Source organism: Corvus hawaiiensis, chromosome 3 (assembly GCF_020740725.1).
Source record: "Corvus hawaiiensis isolate bCorHaw1 chromosome 3, bCorHaw1.pri.cur, whole genome shotgun sequence".
Taxonomy (NCBI): Eukaryota; Metazoa; Chordata; class Aves; order Passeriformes; family Corvidae; genus Corvus; species Corvus hawaiiensis.
In genome coordinates this window covers 87,781,748-87,799,941 of record NC_063215.1, presented here as the reverse complement: position 1 = coordinate 87,799,941, position 18,194 = coordinate 87,781,748, and the positions used below count along the sequence as shown (strand labels likewise).

Below are 18,194 nucleotides of genomic sequence, written 5' to 3'. Positions count from 1 at the left end.
CCTGCAGAGCACTATCCCAAGAGCCACACCCTGTGCCTGAGAGCATTGTCCAAATACTTCTTGAACTCTGTCAGGCTTGGTGCTGTGACCACTTCCCTGGAAAGCCTGTTCCAGTGCCCAAACACACTCTGGGTGAAGAGCCTTTCTCTAATGTCCAGCCTAACCCTCCCCTGACACAACTTCAGGCCATTCCCTCAGGTCCTGTCACTGGTCACCACAGATTTTTGTCCTGTGTTTAGTAAATTCCTACTATTAGAAGACATTACCTGACTCCATAGAGATCACCAGAGAAGCCAAAATCTCAAGTGTTGAAATACCAAGTTGTTGCAGCAGAGATTTCTGCAACATGTATAGACAGCAAGGCCCGTGGAAAGAAATAGGGACCGATCCTTGGTAGATGTTTCAGAGATCTTTATTCTCCAGCCACATGGCTGGGGGACTGCTGAAGAACTCTGGCAACCATGGGACCAGCAGGGTCCTTCCCAGGCAGGGGAACACAAAATAACCAATGGGGAATGGGATTGACCGGGGAGTAGGAAAACCCCATAGGTCATGCCTCCACTCCAGGGTCCCCTCCCCCCAGACCCCATGGCAGGGGGGAGGAACCCCAACACCAAGTAGAGAACTGAAAATATAAATCTAACAGGGAGCATGAACATTGAGCAACATACAAACCAGACACAAAGCCTCAGGGAGGGAAGGGCTTGTTTGACTGTCACCAGGTGCCAGTTTAACACACATCAATAAAATACCTTGAGGCTACACTACCAATAGCACTGCTCAGGGTGTGATGTGTTCATGTGCATGTGCCTATGTGGTTCTCAGCAAATCACAGCTGGGTACATCCTGTCAAGAAAAATAGACCATGAGTACAGGACTGACATACCAAAGCTCATGGGATCTTCCGGCAACATGGGACATATCCGTCTGTGACTTCCACTGCTGTAAACCAGCAGTAGTTTCATGGACCCTCAGAGAGTTCCTCTGCTGTAAGAAGTATGTGAGCAGAATCAAATGCACTCTGTAGATTTGCCCAAGTCCCTCAGCCAGCATTTCAAAAACAGCTTATAATTTTGGCTGCCTCAATTTTTGAGTGTCTTGGTGTCTTAAAGGACACTAAAAATAAAGAGCCAAAATTACAGGTTACTTTGCACAACTTGGGCCTCAGTTTCTCTGTACCAAGTTCTGATGTTACTTGGAGTTCGTTAGAATTGAAGCATGGGATAAGTTTCTTGAATAATACAGAGCTACAGAAAGCTTTCTTGAGATGAGAGCTGACTTGCAGTCTCTGTGTCTCAGGTCGCTTAGGTCAGAAGATAACAATCCTGATAATGACACAGACTTGTGCCAAACAGAAGTAACTTAATTGTTCAGTGGAATTGCAGAAATATGAGAAATTATATATATTATATTATTATATATTATATAATATTATTATATAATATATTATATAATATTATATATTATATTATTATATTATATAATATATATATATATTTCAGTATATACACTGAAAACTACCAGTTTTCTGCACATGCCTGAGTTCAAAGGAATGGGATATTAGGGATCACAACCGGCAAATGAACAAACCACGTGAGACACCACTGTCAATAAACAACAAACCAATAAGCATGGGAAAATACACATAAACTCTTTTATCCAATGAAAATAAGAGCAGTCAGCTTTCTTTTAATTTAGGAACATGCTGTGCTTGCCTGAGGGTTGCAAGGGCAGGGAAGGGAGAGAGGGTCAGCTCTCCATAGGACTGACCCAAGTTTGAAAATTCACAGCAATTAAAGTGCTGAAAGCCAAGCCTCCCACACATCCTTCCCCTAAGTGTCAGGAAATAGTGTCCCCTGATTGCTCAATCTCTAAGTCAGATGGCTGGCCTGGAGGGACTAGATGGGTTTCTTGGATACCATTGGACCTTGGGGGAATTTCTTGTCAACTAAGGCAGATGGAGCAAACCCAAACAATTTTGGAGATGCCTTCAAGATGCAATTCAACCCTTGATGAGCCTCCCTGTCAATGAAGTACAGTACGTTCACCCCATGTCTGGGCTTGGTAAGAAAAACTTTTGTGACTGATTTTTGAGATGAACAGAACTACACATAAGAAACACAACTAAAAAAACAGCAGTGATAGCAGCAGACAAGTGATATGGTGTGGTAAAGCCACTAGGATATCCAGGGAATTTGCTTACTCAGCTCTGTGAAACCATGAGACCTCACTTTGTAACACATAATATAGACTTTTAAAACCTCAGGGTCGCACTGACTGCCATAAACTCCAAGAGGCAATAGCCTTCTGTTCCACAAAACAAAACTGAGAAGATGTCTGTCTTGTCCATATTGTGTTTTTTTATCTTACTTCCAGGTTAAATCCACAGATGAACTAGCATTTTCTTGGCTGGTATAACCTCATTCAAATTCAAGGATGCTAAAACCTATGCATTCTTGTTAGAACTAAATTTATGTCCTGCCAGATCAGTATCTCCCTATCCATTTTTCCTCCCAGCCTTCCACTCAGTGTGCAACTTTCCCGTTGAACCCCAACTAACAGCCCATAGGGAATTTCCAGACTTGCAAACCCCTGCAGGTAATGTTGCTCACACCATTGGATGCTGAGCTGAAGGAAAGAGAGAGGAATAATGAGACAGATGAATAGTAGTCAGATTAAAACACCCCAAATATGGAATTATCTCCTCCTTAGTTCCTCTTCTCACCCTCTCAGCTTTCAGCAGTTCTGAATATATTAGTCCTGTATTGCCTAAAGTACTTCAGAGAGACTAACTGTTGCAGCAGGTAAAAAGTGTTTGCGGCTCCCAGACGCTTGTCTCGGCTGTGACAGCTCTCAAGTTTTTATTGGGGCATAAAGGTTTCTAACAAGTTGCTACATTTTTTAAGAATTTTTTTTCTTTTATATCGCCAGCCAATGTGATTAGGCAGTTGTTAAGAAAAAAAGCAGCTTCTTGGAAAAGGAGCCACTAGGCTACTGGAAAAAAAATCTAGTAAGAAATCAATGGGGCAGAGGAAAAAAATCTGATATGTCACAGCAAAGTAGCTCAGATCCCAATATGATTCCTTCCAAGTCTGGAGAGTTCACTTCCAAAGTATATCCCTGCAGGATCTGCTTCTGAGAACTCATGCTCCCTTACAAATGCATCAGTACAGTTGCCTATTCTCCAGCTCATGATTTGCATGGCATGGCATGGCATAGCATGGCATCCCTTGGAGTGGGGATTAGACCTTGACCATCTGCCCAGTAAAGGCTATCCCCATTACATTAGCCAGCACAGTGGTTACATCAACCTGCAGTGGTTTTCAGCACAGCTAACTACACTTGCTCAATTTCATAATGCAGTGGAGATCCCAGTAGAACTCCCTCCTCCCAGTCCTCAATTTTCCTCCTTTATTTCCTTCTCCCTGCCCCAATAACCCACTCTGTCACCCTCAATAGGAAGAGTGTTTGCAGACCTTTTCCATTACCAGAACAGCCTGATGCAGGGAATGCTGACTTGCACAGACAGCCTTTCTTGTGACTGCTTGTTGGCTGAAGCCAATTGCTAACAGCATGGGGCATCATATTGTGCAATTCACATGGCTTCTGCTCCTCAGCCCAGCTTTGTGTTTATGCTCAAGGGCATCGTCTCTCCTTCCAGCAACTGCGCAGGCCAACAACGCTCCTGCTGGCCAAGAGCTTTCTACAGTTACAAGTGCTTGCAAAGTGTGTCATCTTCACACAGGAGGCCTCAAACTGTTCTGGGGAAGCAAGCTGCTTCTGTCTCATCAGATGGGTCTCATCAGAGAAGATGCCAATGAAGAGGACAGCTGCCTACACAGCTGTCACCAGAACTGCTGCCTTCTCCACTTGGGGAATGAATAGATATTCAGGTGTGAGGTTGGGGAGGTAAGGTTAATTAAATGCAGCATTGGATTTTAATTGCAAATAGATACAGCTTTGTGCCCCACTGAAAACATCACTTTCTTATGGAGTAGGCTTGGGAATTTCTGGACTGCTGAGGTATAAAAAAAATTACTAAGAATCACTAGTTTTAGCTGGGACTTAGACCAGCTGTCTGTACCAGTATCTGTGCAAGTTTTTCACAGGGAGATTCTCCTTGTAGTAGCTGACTTGTTCATGTATGACCCTGTTACATCTAGGTTTTAGATGTGAGACACCTCTTCTCTGCAGAAGCAGAGGGTTCTTTGAAGAGCCCTTAGTATCAAGCAAGTACAGGCTCAAGGTGCTAAATTTGGCAGATTTAGCCAAGTGACTCCCCTTACTTGTATTAGTATTTTTATCACCAGTAGACCGGCAGAGCGGGACAGGACCATTTTCAAGGGCCATGAATTGCCTGTCATCCTCATAAGGAAAGAGGAACTGGTTGCTGCACAATATGACATGGGATTAAAGACTTAAAAAAGAAATCCTACATTGTGGAGTTGCCTAAGGAAGTTGATTTTTGCCTAAGGCTTATTTGGGATTTTCCTTTCCTGCTACCAGAACATGAACTAGCTGAATTTCAGTTAATTTTGTAGTCTTCCAAAGATATGACCTTCCTCTCCTTGCTCTCCCTCAGACCTCCCTCATCCCCTGTCACCCCCCACATACAGAAGAGTGCAAAAGCCTGCACTGTCGGCCCCTCTGCATACCTTTGGGAGAAGCAATCAAGCTAAACCTGAATCGTGTGTGCTGCCAAGCTGGCTTCAGGATATTTCAGAGCAGGAAAGAAAAAAAAAGAAGAAAGACAATCAGTACTTGCAGTGATTTGTTCTTGAAAACAAGCAAAAACATGAGAAGCTTTGCTGCAGCAGCTGCACTTACATTGTAGTAGCCGTGTCTCTGCGTGGATCCTCCCTGTTCTGCAGTCCCGTAATCCACACAGAGGAATGCCTGTGCTGCTCCTCTCACTGGCACTGCTGTTAGACTGGAACTGCTGCTGTTTTCACTTTCAGACCAGCCTCTCCTCCAAATCCTCTGACGTCAGACAGCCTGCAAGAGATATTTATGGAATGAACAATCTAAAAGTTTCTCTAGGTAGATTTCAAACTGCAGTTTGGGGGGATTTGTAATTTTTACACTCTTGGATAGAAAACCCCTCCAAGGGGGTCAAGGAGGAAACAGTGGGGAACTACAGATGTGGTTGTATAAGTCCCCGGCAAAAGACAACCCCTGTATTTTTCCATCCATGGTATATTATATCCACACCCAGGATGTAACTATCTGTCATGTAAGTCCCCATTTGGAAAGTGGTTTTCCAGTCTCTCAGCTGTGCTTAAACAGGGTTTGAATCAAGTGTGACATAGAGGTCTCTCACAGACACACTCGAAGCCCACAGCTTTCTGCTGTGTCCAGGCTTTGACTGGATTTAACTAAAACAGGACTGAAATGGGCCTTCCAAGCATCTTATCCACACTGTCTTTCAGTTTGGCACTAACCCCTTCCAGCTGGATTGTTTTCTCAAGCATGGGGGCCATTTTGGCCATCTTCCCCCCAAACTTCAAAATACCCTCTTCAGAAGTGTGTCATCTCAGATAAATACCAGCTAAAAAAATTAATTTAGTCTTTGATCTCTATTATGCTCTGCCTATTTGCATTTTTCTATTATTCCTTTGCTACTATACAGTATGATACTTTTCACCTGCTGCGAAAGCCACTTAGGGGTTATGTAGAAGAGAAGAGATGCTAGAGCAAAAACTGAAACAGTATTAGCATTAACATTAGTCAGTACTTGAAGAGTGAAATGCTCTCGTGGTGCAATCCTGCTGAGGCAGGTGATGATAAATTTGGACTGTTAAGACCTCTTTAATTTGTATTTAGAAGCTGAGCTTGGCTGTAAGCCCATAAGTATCAGTAGTCCCATCTAAGAGATGAAACAGGTCTGAAGGTGAAGTGATATATGGTGAAAGTCCTTGAGTGAGCTTTGCTTGATTACAGACAGAGCTTTTCAAGAAGTTCAAAACTTATTCAACATTTTCTGCAGGAGTGTACAAATGTGCTGCTATTATAAGCAACTGGGGGTTTTTTTTATACCCCATCATTTCCATTTGTAAGCAGTTATAAGAAGTATATGTCTTGGTACCACTTTTGGAGATGCAATTGTTATTTCAAAATGTGCCAAGGTTCTTTTCTGTGCAACTTACTAGCAGAGCAAATTTACCATTTGGGGCTGTGTGAATTAGTTTTTTTTCATAAGTATATGTATACGTATACGTATGTGTATATACATATATATGTACTTTCTCTTTTCTGCTCTACCGTTATCACCTTTGGGCATGAGCCAGGACTCCTTGAAATCAATAAAAATCATCTGATCAACTTCAAAAGGCTTAAAATCAAATTTTCTCTGATAACTTTCTAATGGCAGCTATCCCCATGCGCTGTAATACCATCACTATGACCAAAAGCTTTGAGATACATTCAAGAATAAAATGATATCTCTTTGAAGAGATTTCCACTTTTATACTTACAAGATGGGTCTAAGAATCTGGCAGATGGAGGAACAAGAAAATTATCCCAGTTCCAAAGCAGTATTCAGTCAAGCAAAGGAAGTAAAATGTTTTTATACATAAAGAAAACTAAAAAAATGAACCCAGTTTTGACAGTGCAATCCAAGCATCAAACAAGTGGTGTTGTCCCCTTTGGCTACGAGATTTGCTTGTGAGACTTGTCTACTTGGCATCAACAAGGATCACTCAGGGCATGAGTCCCTGCCTTGCTATGCTCCATGCTAATCTTATTAAAGATCAACCCTGGAGTTACGTTGCTACCTGTTGGCAGTTTGTCCCATAGACATCCAGAGGGAACTCTGAAGGGCAGAGGGATTCAAGGCTTTTCTGTAGGATACCAGAGCTATTCCCTGTGGGGAGTTCCACATCCCACCAGATTTCATTTACTCATCCTCTCTAAAGCACAGTAGAGGCTCCTGGTATTTGCTAAAGATGAGATAGCTATCCATGACTCCTATTTCCTCTGTTTAGTTTATAAGATTATATTACATCTTCTCCCTGGAGAGTGGAATAGGAGGAACATGGAAATCCTGACCATCACACAGAAGTAAAGCATGAATATCCACAGCCTGTCTAACAGTGTGAGCCAAGAACAAATGGTATTCATTTCTTTCAAAAGATTTTGCAACAAGATTGAAATGCCAAGAGACTGAAATGCTCTGTTTACCCAAACATGACATGGACAGTGACAGCTAACCTGTGTCCAGTAGCACATTCCATTTCTGTCCTGAAGGGATATGCTCCTTCCCATGTAGTTGTTAATGTAGAAATATTCGTCCCATCAGAAATGCTGTAACATTCCAGGTACCGTGGACTAGGACAGTATCTCTATGAACCTGTTGCATTTCTATACAAAAATGAAAGGTAGAATAGCCAGTTGTATGGTTGCATATTCATAACCTCTGCACTGAATCCCACAGGAGTCAATCCCACAGGATGCCATAGAAGTCCATTCTGGAACACAACACCATGATATGAAGAGTACAAAGAAATCACTCTGTGAGCAATCTGTGCTCCCGTTTCCTATACTTGAGGACTCTATCCATTAGACTGGGAATGTGCATGCAAGAGCAAAAATCGTTTCATTTTAAACAGAATTTATTTAAAACGGTAGTTCTCCCAAAAGACACTAGAGACAGGCACTTTTGGAGGGTGAGGAGAATCAACTTTGGGCACTAGACCAACACAAGCATAGGCACTACTCAAGCCCTAAACCAGAGAAAACACAGAGAACCAAGTGAGACCCTCTGCATCACCTGCACATGACTGACAAAACATGACAGCAGGTGCTCCTCAGATCCAAACCAGTCTAATATATGTTCACATGAGCAACTACACAAGCCAGTTATCACTCCCTTAGTGCTACATAAAAAAATAATAAACCAAAGGAAATGAAACCCTATTAAAATACTATTCTTGCTGCCATAGTGGAACAGGCCATTCAGCTCACTGGTCTGGTACACTGCCTCAAGCAGTGGTTAGATACCTGATGATTCAGAGCACGAAGAATGGAAAACACACTATATCCAGCCAGTTGTGGGCTGGAATATTACATAAGGATGAGGACTTAAAGAGAGAAAATAAATTCTTTCTTGAGCCCCATAGTTGATCAGTTTACACCCTTAAGCATGAGGTTATTTCAGATGCTGGGGTTTTTTCCCTTGCACTGGTATTGCTATTTATGTTATTTCTGCATATATTTCAGTTTGGGAACCTGCCAGGTTTTTTTCCAATCCACTGAAGTCAGGAAATGCAAAGTTATGGCATATGTTCAAAGAATAGCATACACCAAAGCATGCAGAGAGCTCTATCTTTGTCCTCAGAAGCACACAGCCTCGGCCCTAGTTTTTAAATCCACCCAGTGATTTTCCTTTCATTTTGAGTGATGGAATTCTATTCACTATGTATACTCTTGGCACACTGATTTAATTCTCCATTGCACTGGCCAGAGGGAAACCACCTACAGGTCTCGTAGATGTCTTCATTTCCAAGGCCTGAAGCAGCACCATGGCTTACCAAAGGTAAACAGTGTAAGTGATTGGAAAGAAAGCTGGTGATGTGTTGCAGATAAACACGTGCCAGCAAGAAGGATTGTTCTAAAAAACTGCTACAGCTACATCTGAACTGTGTAAGAGATCATACTCTAATCAGGAAAGGGGGAAGAAAGCACTTCCTGGAGCTGTACAGTGTGTACTTGAGATGTCCCTTTAGCCACATGGGATCATGCAGAGCATGGGAAGTGTCTGAGTATCATAACCAATATATAGCACTGAACTGACAGCATTTTAGACTCAGTTTCCTGCAGTATCAGAGTCAACACAAAGTAAGAATCAGTGGAGAATAAGGCTCACAACAGAAGGAACACTTCAAATTAAAAGTAATGCAGTGTTGAGTAAGACTTACAAAGCCATCATCTCTGCAATACATTGTGACTGAACTCAGAGCCTGAGGCACAGACTGGACTTCTCAAACTAAATCAGCAACTTAGATGGACAGTATTCATACATGAGAGTAGACAGAAGACAGCTGAGAACACCCTGCCTCCACCAGCGGCAGAAGAGGAGGCAGGAAAGAGTGAGCTTTATCCCACACAGGGAGTTGTGGTTAGGCTCTGACTCCTTTGCAGCAGTCAATTAGACCAAAGAGAACTGAGTAGGCAAGACTATTTGGACGGTTGGTAACTAAAATTGTTCTGCAGACATATAATATCATAATTAAACAACATTTTGTAATATATCACAGCCCAACTAGCTATTCCCAGCACTATCTTAGATCCATTTTGTTTTCCACCAAACACTGTATAGTGAATTCAGGTTAACCAGGGTCCTTTGAGAGCTTTGTGGGACAACAGTTTCTTGGCTTCTTTTACTCACACACTGTAGTGACAACTGTTAAAGTGGAGATGCTTCAAACAAGCCAGAGAAAAACATATGCACACAGTAGACAATGATGCAGACAGAAATGCCAGCAATGATACACCATATTAACAGCAATCATCATGTGTTACAGGGGAGCCTAGGTAGGAAGGAGAGCTCAGTTCTGGGGAATGTATCAAATTTAAGTGTTCTTAATGGTATAACTTTTTTCTTTTCTTTCCTAGACATTCTCTTTTTCTTGCAAAAGATTTATTTTTAAAAGAATCCAGGAAGCCAAGATAGCCTATTAGACTGGCAATTATCCTGAGTCACTTCCTACAATGGTTTAAAACAACTCAGAAAATCTCTTTTGTGTGCATAAATGCAAAAGTACACCAGTGACCCACAGAGCTGAACCAGTAAACCTGAAAAGAGTAATAATCTACAGCTAGATACATCATATTTTTAATAACATTGAAAGATTGTCAAGGTTGGAAAACCAAATGCTGAAAAATTACAGATAGCAAACACATTATGATATGGATACGTTTAGCCACTACCCATGTGTAACAGCTGTGGCAGAACGTGAGATGGGATCCAGCTGCCTGCACTTCAGTTCAAGACATTTAGCTCAAGACAACTCTCTCCTTGCAGCTCCTGCCACAGTTGATGTGAGCCTGGTGCAAGCTCAGTGATGAAGCAAGTACCTAAAAATGCAAACACACAGTCAGAGCTGCAATTGTGGTGCTTGTACACTTTTAGGTGTTTTGGTTAACCAATGCTTATGCTCTTTACTGTTGTTCTTTCTGTATTATTTGCTAATTAAAGAAAATAACTCCCAACAGTTCCAAAACTTTTGCCCACGTAATCCTACTGAATTTTTGAGATATCAACATAATCCCTAAAGTCTGCTGAATACAGTTTGACTTCACTGCTGTCATGATACCATATTGCTCTCCTCTTGTGAAGCTGCCATTTCAAGAAGTAATGCAGTATAGCCATGACATATTCGTGTGTCCTCTCAGGCAGGAAAACATAAGAAATTTCTTGAGCTTTGCTTCTGAAACATGGTACAGTATTATGGACATAGGCCAATAGTCTTGGCACAAGTATTCTTGGAATTTATACAAACTGTAGAGACTGCTATGCTTCAGCCCCAAGTTTTATTACCACACCAGCCAAAAGTGACCTTGTGTGCTACCCCACCTGCAGGAGAAGAAATTAAGACATCCTCTCTATAGTATAAGATCACAAGATGTTGACTGATAATGCCAAGATACATTTCCTAATATTTTATAATATAAGAAATGAAACAAGTAAACAGAAAAAACAAAACCACAACATATATGTATTTCCTTTGTACCTATTAGATACCACAACTAAGAAGTCATTCTCATGTGACACCTACATTTATTGTGAACACTGTTTCTACCTGCACAGTAGTCTATAGAAATGAGTCAATATACAGGATTAAACAGAAGGCCACTGAACTCCAGATTATATTTTTTTCTTCCCAGACAGAATAAAACCTAGTCTTATAAATGAATGAAAGTTTGAAGACAGAATACTCATTTGAAGAAACAGGTTTTAGGCTGGTCTTGGGGAGGCAGTGAAATATGACAGAAGTATAATCAGTCTTCTAGTAAAGACAGGCAAGAGTAACTCCTTTACAAACTTAAACTAAGAGCCTACTGACTTCTCCAGGGTCTTAGTCACTGCTGACTTACACATGGTTCAAGATATTCAATATCCCACAGCACTAGGATTTTGTGCCTGAAGTCAGGCAGTGATGCTGGGTGTGCGTGTGTATGTGTTACATTAGGTAATGGGATGGCTATTGTGCTTACCTCAAAAAAACCAACCAAACAAAAACACTTCATGAAAACCCAGTGAGCTGGAAATGAGCTGGAAATTTTGAAAAATAAATCAGAATAACTATTTTCATATGTCTAAACCCACTGTCTCCCGAATCCCAGAGTGTGTTCCTTAGGATCCCAAAGCATCTTGAAATAAACAAAGCTGGGATGCTCAGCATATTCTAAGATCAAAGTACAATATATTGTCAAATGTGCCCTAAATTAGTCCATTCTTTTCCAAGCATTTATAGAAGAAGACTGGTGAATTTATCAGTGATGAACCAATGAAGATAAAATGTGTTAACCAGTTTCACAAGAAAAGGCTACTGTACTTTTGATTTGTCATTTCCTTCAATCATTTCAAATATAGACAGAAAGGTGACAGGCTTAAACAAATATTTTTATAACCTTTTGTTCATTTCACAGAATTCATGTAATAGAAGTTGTTACTATGAGATTCCTTTCCCAGTTAGGTACAGGAATTATCTAAAACCTAAAAGTTTTGTTCCTTCTCCTCCCCCCTTCCTCCCAGCACCACCACCCCACCACCCCCTCCCAAATTTGGCAGATCCAGGAAGGTATAACAATTTAATTGCCCTTGATCAAGTTTGTCAAGACATGAAAACATAATTTTCTTATAAGAGAAATTCTCCAAGCTTCTGAATACTCAATGATCTCTAGCTGAAACATAAAATCATGCAATATCATGTTATATATAAGAATTCTAATATTATGAAATTATAATAATAGTATACGTTTGGAGGAAGAGACACTTTCCAAAGACTTAAACATATTAGATAAAAATTATACTGGCTTAAATAATGTGAAAAATAAATTGAGGGCTGGAAGATATGGAAGGGCCTGTGAACCTGCAGGAAGAGATTGGGTTGTGTGGGGACTGTCGAACAGTGAATCACAACTACAAGGTTACCAACAAAGGACTGGCATCGATGCCTGGTTTACTTGAAAAAACTACATGAAGACACTTCTACTTCTTCCCCATCTCTGAAACATGACGAAAACAGCTCTATATTACAACCAGGCATAGTAGCCCTCTGAAGTCATTCCAAAAGCACAGAATCACTGGAGTGCAGTAATGTTTGGAAGCAGCAGGGGCGATCACAAGTGAGTGGCTTCCTCCACATAGAATCAAGCCCTCTGAGGATAGTTAGCTTATCTGAGAGGTTAACCATGAGCATCCCCAGAAATTAGGGAGTGTAAAAGGAATCCAAATGCAGGAGAATGATTAGAAATTGGTGAATGAAGTATTTTGTGAACCTTAGTGCTGGCAGAAGAGCACAAAGCAGCTAACTGGGGCAGAGACATGGTTTTTGCAACAAATAGCTAAACCAGCTTCTTTTTTTCACACTAGTGTTACCAGTCAGATTGTGTTAATGTCTGTAAATCTCTTCGAGAGCTTTCAATGGAAATTACTATTCAAGTTTTATAAAAATATTATATAAAGGAAAAGTTACAGTGCCAGAATATATACAATGAATCTATGGGAAATCATTATTCTTCCATGTTTCAAGAATTGTTTGACAAGTTTTGAAATTATTTCTCTGGGAACTGCTCTGACTTAAATGTGTTTATCCTTTGCCTTTTGTTAGCTCATGTTTGCATTTACTGTCCATTAATAATAGATGAACACAACAGCCTAAGGTACTTGATTCTTTTATGAGCTGTATATAATTCCACATTTCAGTCCTACATAACATCAACAGCAAAGGGAAAACTGGAATGTGGCAAGAAGCCCAGGAAAAGGCAAGTTGAGTTGGATTGGGAATTAGCTGGAAGGATAATAATCCTGTAAGCCAATATTCATTAAGTAATTTTATGTGCAGCAGAATAAAATTATGATACACACTTGGCATCTGGAGACTTTAAAATGCTAAGAAAAATATTTCAGTAACTGTACAAATTGGTTAACAATTGTGATGCAAAACAATTATTTCTACGTCCCTTGATCCAACATGATTCAGTTTTACTCAGCACTATTCTGAAACTCCAGTACATAATCTAAAGAACTGTTTATCAGATAACCTAGCTGTTTTCTGAGATGTTATACAATCCTTCTTCCCATTTTCCTTCTGCAGCCGTCTTTTGGCCTGCATCCAAACCATGTTCACTGCAGCAATGTGGGATTAAAATTCTGGAGGTGCTTTGGCACACACTGGGGCCTAGGCAAGCCCTATGAGGGCATGCAAATATATCAAAACTGTAAAACAAGAATTCAAACCAGTTGATAACTAATAACAAAAGCAGATAAAAATTAGAATACTTAAACTGCTCTTCTAGATTAAATTCATATCTGTTCTTAAACTGTTAAATATGAGCTGAAATAACAGTACCACCTTTCAAAGGTAAGATGTTCCATCCTTTTGTAGCTCGTGATTTGCATGAGGCTGCATGTGTTACTTATATGACTTTCCTGATAAGCCATTCAATGGAAACTGCAAATAACATAAGCTCCACTGAAAAGCAAGTGTTACACTACCAGCAACAATTTAGTTGCTGAACGAGCCATGTGACACACCCAGGAGGACAGTTGCATCTCAAGGAAGGCTTTTGGATTATCCCACTTAAGAAAGGTTGGTCCTACTCCATCTATCTGGATGTCTGTTCATCAGTGAAAAAGACATTATTTACCTGAATGTAGGTAGTAGACAGAGATTTGGGGTTGTTACTTTTTTTTTTCAAGTAGCATTTCTTGTTATGGATCCCAGTGGATTAGAATTGACCTCAGAAAATTTAATGGAGTCCTTACATATCTTACTAGATTTATACATCACAAAGTGTTTTTTCTTAGTTCACAAAATCATTGCCTTTTCAAGGACAGTAATTGTTAACAATCTTATCTGTTTTAAAAGTGTCTATGTGCTAGCAATTTGCAAGAAAAAATATGTTCTGAAAAAAGTCTCAGAAATAAATTTATTTATTGACTGAAATTCATTATTCATGTTGAAGATCTGATATACATATTGACCTATGTTTTCAAATATCATATCTAGTACTTCATGCTTATCACCTCTGGAAAAACCTGACTGGAGTGTGTGCAAATCATTGACCTCTCCCATGGGGCACAGAATAATGCAAAACTGAGAATAGCCCCTGATTTTATCAACAGTTCTCCAGTAAAAGATATACTATAAGATTAATAATGACTTAATCTAAAAAATTGCTGCTGGCATATATTTGTCTGTCAAATTACAACCAAGAACTTTAGCAAGTTAATTTCTGAAATGAAGATCCACATTATATGGAATTTAAATATGTGCATTTATAACTCACCATCCTGGTTATAAACAACCTGCGAAAGATTAAAACTCTTGACAATGCTTACAATAAGACTTTAGTTTGGAGAAGAAATAATGGACATAAAGTGCAGTACAGTTACTAGCATTTGAAAGGGGATTTATTATATTTTCACCTTTGGCTGGTTTACATCTCCTCTGTGCTCTTCAGTCACATGTGAAAAACAGGTAAAATGTATGTTGTCACTTGTGCTTGTAATATCAGAGTCCAAGCCACAGCTTTAATTTGATGAGGATTTAATTCCAAATGCAAGAGAATTGCAACTAGTTCATTACATTCTTGGGGATTCTTAAGTGAAAGATTTCAGGGAAGTCTACACAACAACTAAATACACAATCTGTGACCAAGCTAGATATAGACGACCAACACTGGATAAATGAACATTTTGTATTTTAATATAGTTACTCAGACAGGAAGTCTGCCTCTTCACATTGGCAAATAACTGATGTCTGCAGTCCCTGGATACCAACACTTGCCCATTTATAAGATTTCTCAACTGCAGATGCACAACATCAGCATGTGACAAAATCACACAGCCTTAGAAGTATCTGGCATTTGAGGCTTAGAATCATAGAATGGTTGGGTTGGAAGGGACTTTAAAAGATCATCTAGTTTCAACCTCCCTGCCCTGGGCAGGGACATAGTCCACTAGACCATAGTCCATAGTCCACTAGACAGGCTGAATTTGCAATACTAGTTGAATAAGCAATGGTAGTTGGTTTATTTTAAAGTAAAACTGAATATTAAAAAAAAAAACAAACATGGACAATGAAATTTATCCTTTTTTTCCCTTTTATTACATGAAAATATCTGTAAAAAGGAGGATTTAAAATACTGTTGCAATGTGATTTCATGAGGGCTATTCTATTTGATTCCAAACAGTCCAAGAGTACATCTTAATTTCTTAATTCACAGAATTGTATGGGGAAAACCAGTGTTGTCCTGTTTACAACAATGCACACCCACATGAAAAACTTTAGTGGGAAGGCTGGTCTTGGTATTTTAAGGCATTTAGTGCCTCACTACTCAAAAACCATTTTCAAAGCAGGTTGTGCTTGCAAAATTGGACACACCGTTTAATTATTCCATGGTTTAATTTTCTCCTTGAAGAAAAAGTCAGGTACCAACTCTAAATGTGTTAAAGTCTGGCACACCTGGCTGGAGCATATTATTACATCCAAGTTGAAGCACTTGTGAGCCTGTGCAAGTACTTAAGAATGCTCATTATGGCAGTTTCCTGAGATCAGTGAACCTGGGCAGTACAATTTCCCTCAGTTTTAGGTATGCTATGCTACTTAGATTATGATGCAAACATTTGCTTCCTTACAGACGGCCATCTTTTCTTGTACAACTCCTTTTGTCATCCTGTAAAAACATTTCTCATCTGCTCACCCACTCAAGTGCTGGTCACCCCATCCTAATCCATCTTCTTATGAGATCAGCTATTCTCCTTCTCTATTTTTCTTAATTACTCTTCTGTGTCTATTCACTTTCCTCATACTTAGCTCCACACTTCCATCTATTCCATCCAAATAAAAAGGCTGAACAAAAAGCCCTCAAGAGGTCTGCTACCACTGTTTCCCTTTGCCTCCAAAGTAACACTTCATTTTACTTTCTCCTTTTCATTTTTACATTACCTAAACCATGAACTTTATTTTTACTGGCCAGAGTTCTCCTTTATACTTATATTCTAGAGACTCCTTCACTATAGCTCCCTGCATCATGCCCTCTATTTTCACTTAACAATGATTGTGAAACTGAGATCACAACCTCTATCCTTACCCTTTTGAACTACAAAATTTAACTTTACTCCACGGCTGTAATCACCTTCCTTCACATTGTTGTATTTTCCTCACATCTGTCCTCAATGAATGAAATCTTCTCTACCCTCCCCTCTTGCCCAGTCCCACACACAGACTCTCAGAGTGCTGTTGCTTAATATCATCCTTTCAGTTATCACTCTGATTATGCTGTCAGCAGCTGTGCCTCCTCCAGCAACTCTCCTGTCTATACTGCATTACTTTGTTTGTCTTTAAGGTCCTTGTCCATACTGTAACACCTTTTTCATGACCAACTTGTAAATAGGTTTCTATGATCTATCAACAGTATCAACTTCATTTTACAGTTTCAAACATACCTTTCCCTGCTTTCTGTGTCACTAGTTTTCATCCCAAAAAGAGCACTACAAAGATCTGTAATATTATATAATTCTCTTTCTTTAAATTCTCTTAACAGCAGCAGCTTGGTAGGAAAATCCTAGCCTCTGACTATTGTGCTAATATCACCCACATTATTTCTGTTTATTTTCCTCTTTTCCAGCACTGCCACCTGTCCTGAACTTAGCAAGAGCTGTTTGGTACACTTCTAAATTTACACAGTGCCCACAAAACTTCTGATCCATGGCTTCAACTTAAGATTTATTATAAATCAATGGTATCTAATTGAATTTTATAATGTTTTATTGCAGGTGATGGAATTTCAATCCCCTTCAAAAAAGAGCATATGCAAATTAGTTATGCAATGACTATAAAAGAAATTATTCATTGAGCAGAATTCAACATAAGATTCTAAATTTCTCACCAGTTTTCAGATAAAAAAGCCCAAACCCCACAGACTTTTCTACTCATGGTCACCTAGAATTTTATCTCTCCTTAGTCAGAGACAAATCAACAATGGACTTTGGAAAGTTTCATAACAAAATAACAGTAAGAAAAACTATAATGCTAAAGATAAATGGGGGAAGGAGGTAGAGAAAAATGTGCAGATAACATTTGCAATGGATTAGAATTATGTTTATGTCTCTTGTTAACACTTCTCACACTGTACTTTGCAACAAAGGATCCAGTTTAACATTTAGAAGATGAAACCCTCCCCCAAGCCGCCAAACCAGAAACAAAAAGCCCCACTTGAAAAAAAAGATTGGTTGTCTGTTGCAGAGTCCTAAGTATCCCTAAATTGCTCCATGGAATTTTTGTTTACTCTAAAAGAGTCAAGCAATACCAAATGTATGCATATACACAAGCCCTAAGGAGGACGTTTTCAGATTTTCTAGTTTGACTGAGTCTACCAAGACACACATTTTTAGGGCACATATAAATTTGCTGGGTAAGAATGTGAGAACAGTGACATTTTAAGGTACTTTCCAAATTTTTTTCTTACATACATGAAGATTTAGGCCTGTTTCCTAAGAAACAGGTTGTAACAGTAGCCTAAAAGAGGAAAATATCTCTGCCCTTCTCACAGGGCTGGACTATTAAGAGCTGAACAAGGCATCTTTGTCTACATGACAGCATTAGGAATTTTAACGCTGAATACAAAGCAGAAGAAAACAAGGGTTATAGGGCTTTGGGATGATACTTGAAATATCAAAAAATACTGCCTCAACTTTTTCACATTCCATTCAAATACAGAAACCTAAGTTTCTGTATTTCCACACCTTTTACTATAAAGGTTTTACTGTTTCTGGCAGTGCTCACATAACAAGCTCATCAGATATTGTACCTAAATTTAGGCCACATTTCAGACTTTAAGTTCTGGTCATTTAGGAAGTGTTTCTGGTCATGCAGAAGATACATATTTGGCACTAATATTTTCAGGAATTGGAAGATGAGACAAACTCAGACTTTGGCAAGAGTTTTGGCCCTTCATCCTGCCCA

The 18,194-nt window shown here is 39.5% G+C and overlaps 1 protein-coding gene across 4 annotated transcripts in view; it reads right to left on the bottom strand.

Annotated features, from left to right (window-relative positions):
* The window catches only part of DAAM2 (dishevelled associated activator of morphogenesis 2), a 204,208-nt gene extending 199,272 nt beyond the window's left edge, over positions 1-4,936 (bottom strand). For 2 of the 4 annotated variants that reach the window (XM_048296262.1, XM_048296269.1), the window contains exon 1: positions 4,828-4,935. The gene's annotated coding sequence lies outside the window, so the exon portion shown is untranslated. Of the gene's footprint in view, positions 1-4,655; positions 4,708-4,827 lie in introns of all 4 variants that reach the window. The other 2 variants (XM_048296264.1, XM_048296265.1) reach the window with 2 other exon arrangements.
* Between the last annotated feature and the right edge of the window lie 13,258 nt (positions 4,937-18,194).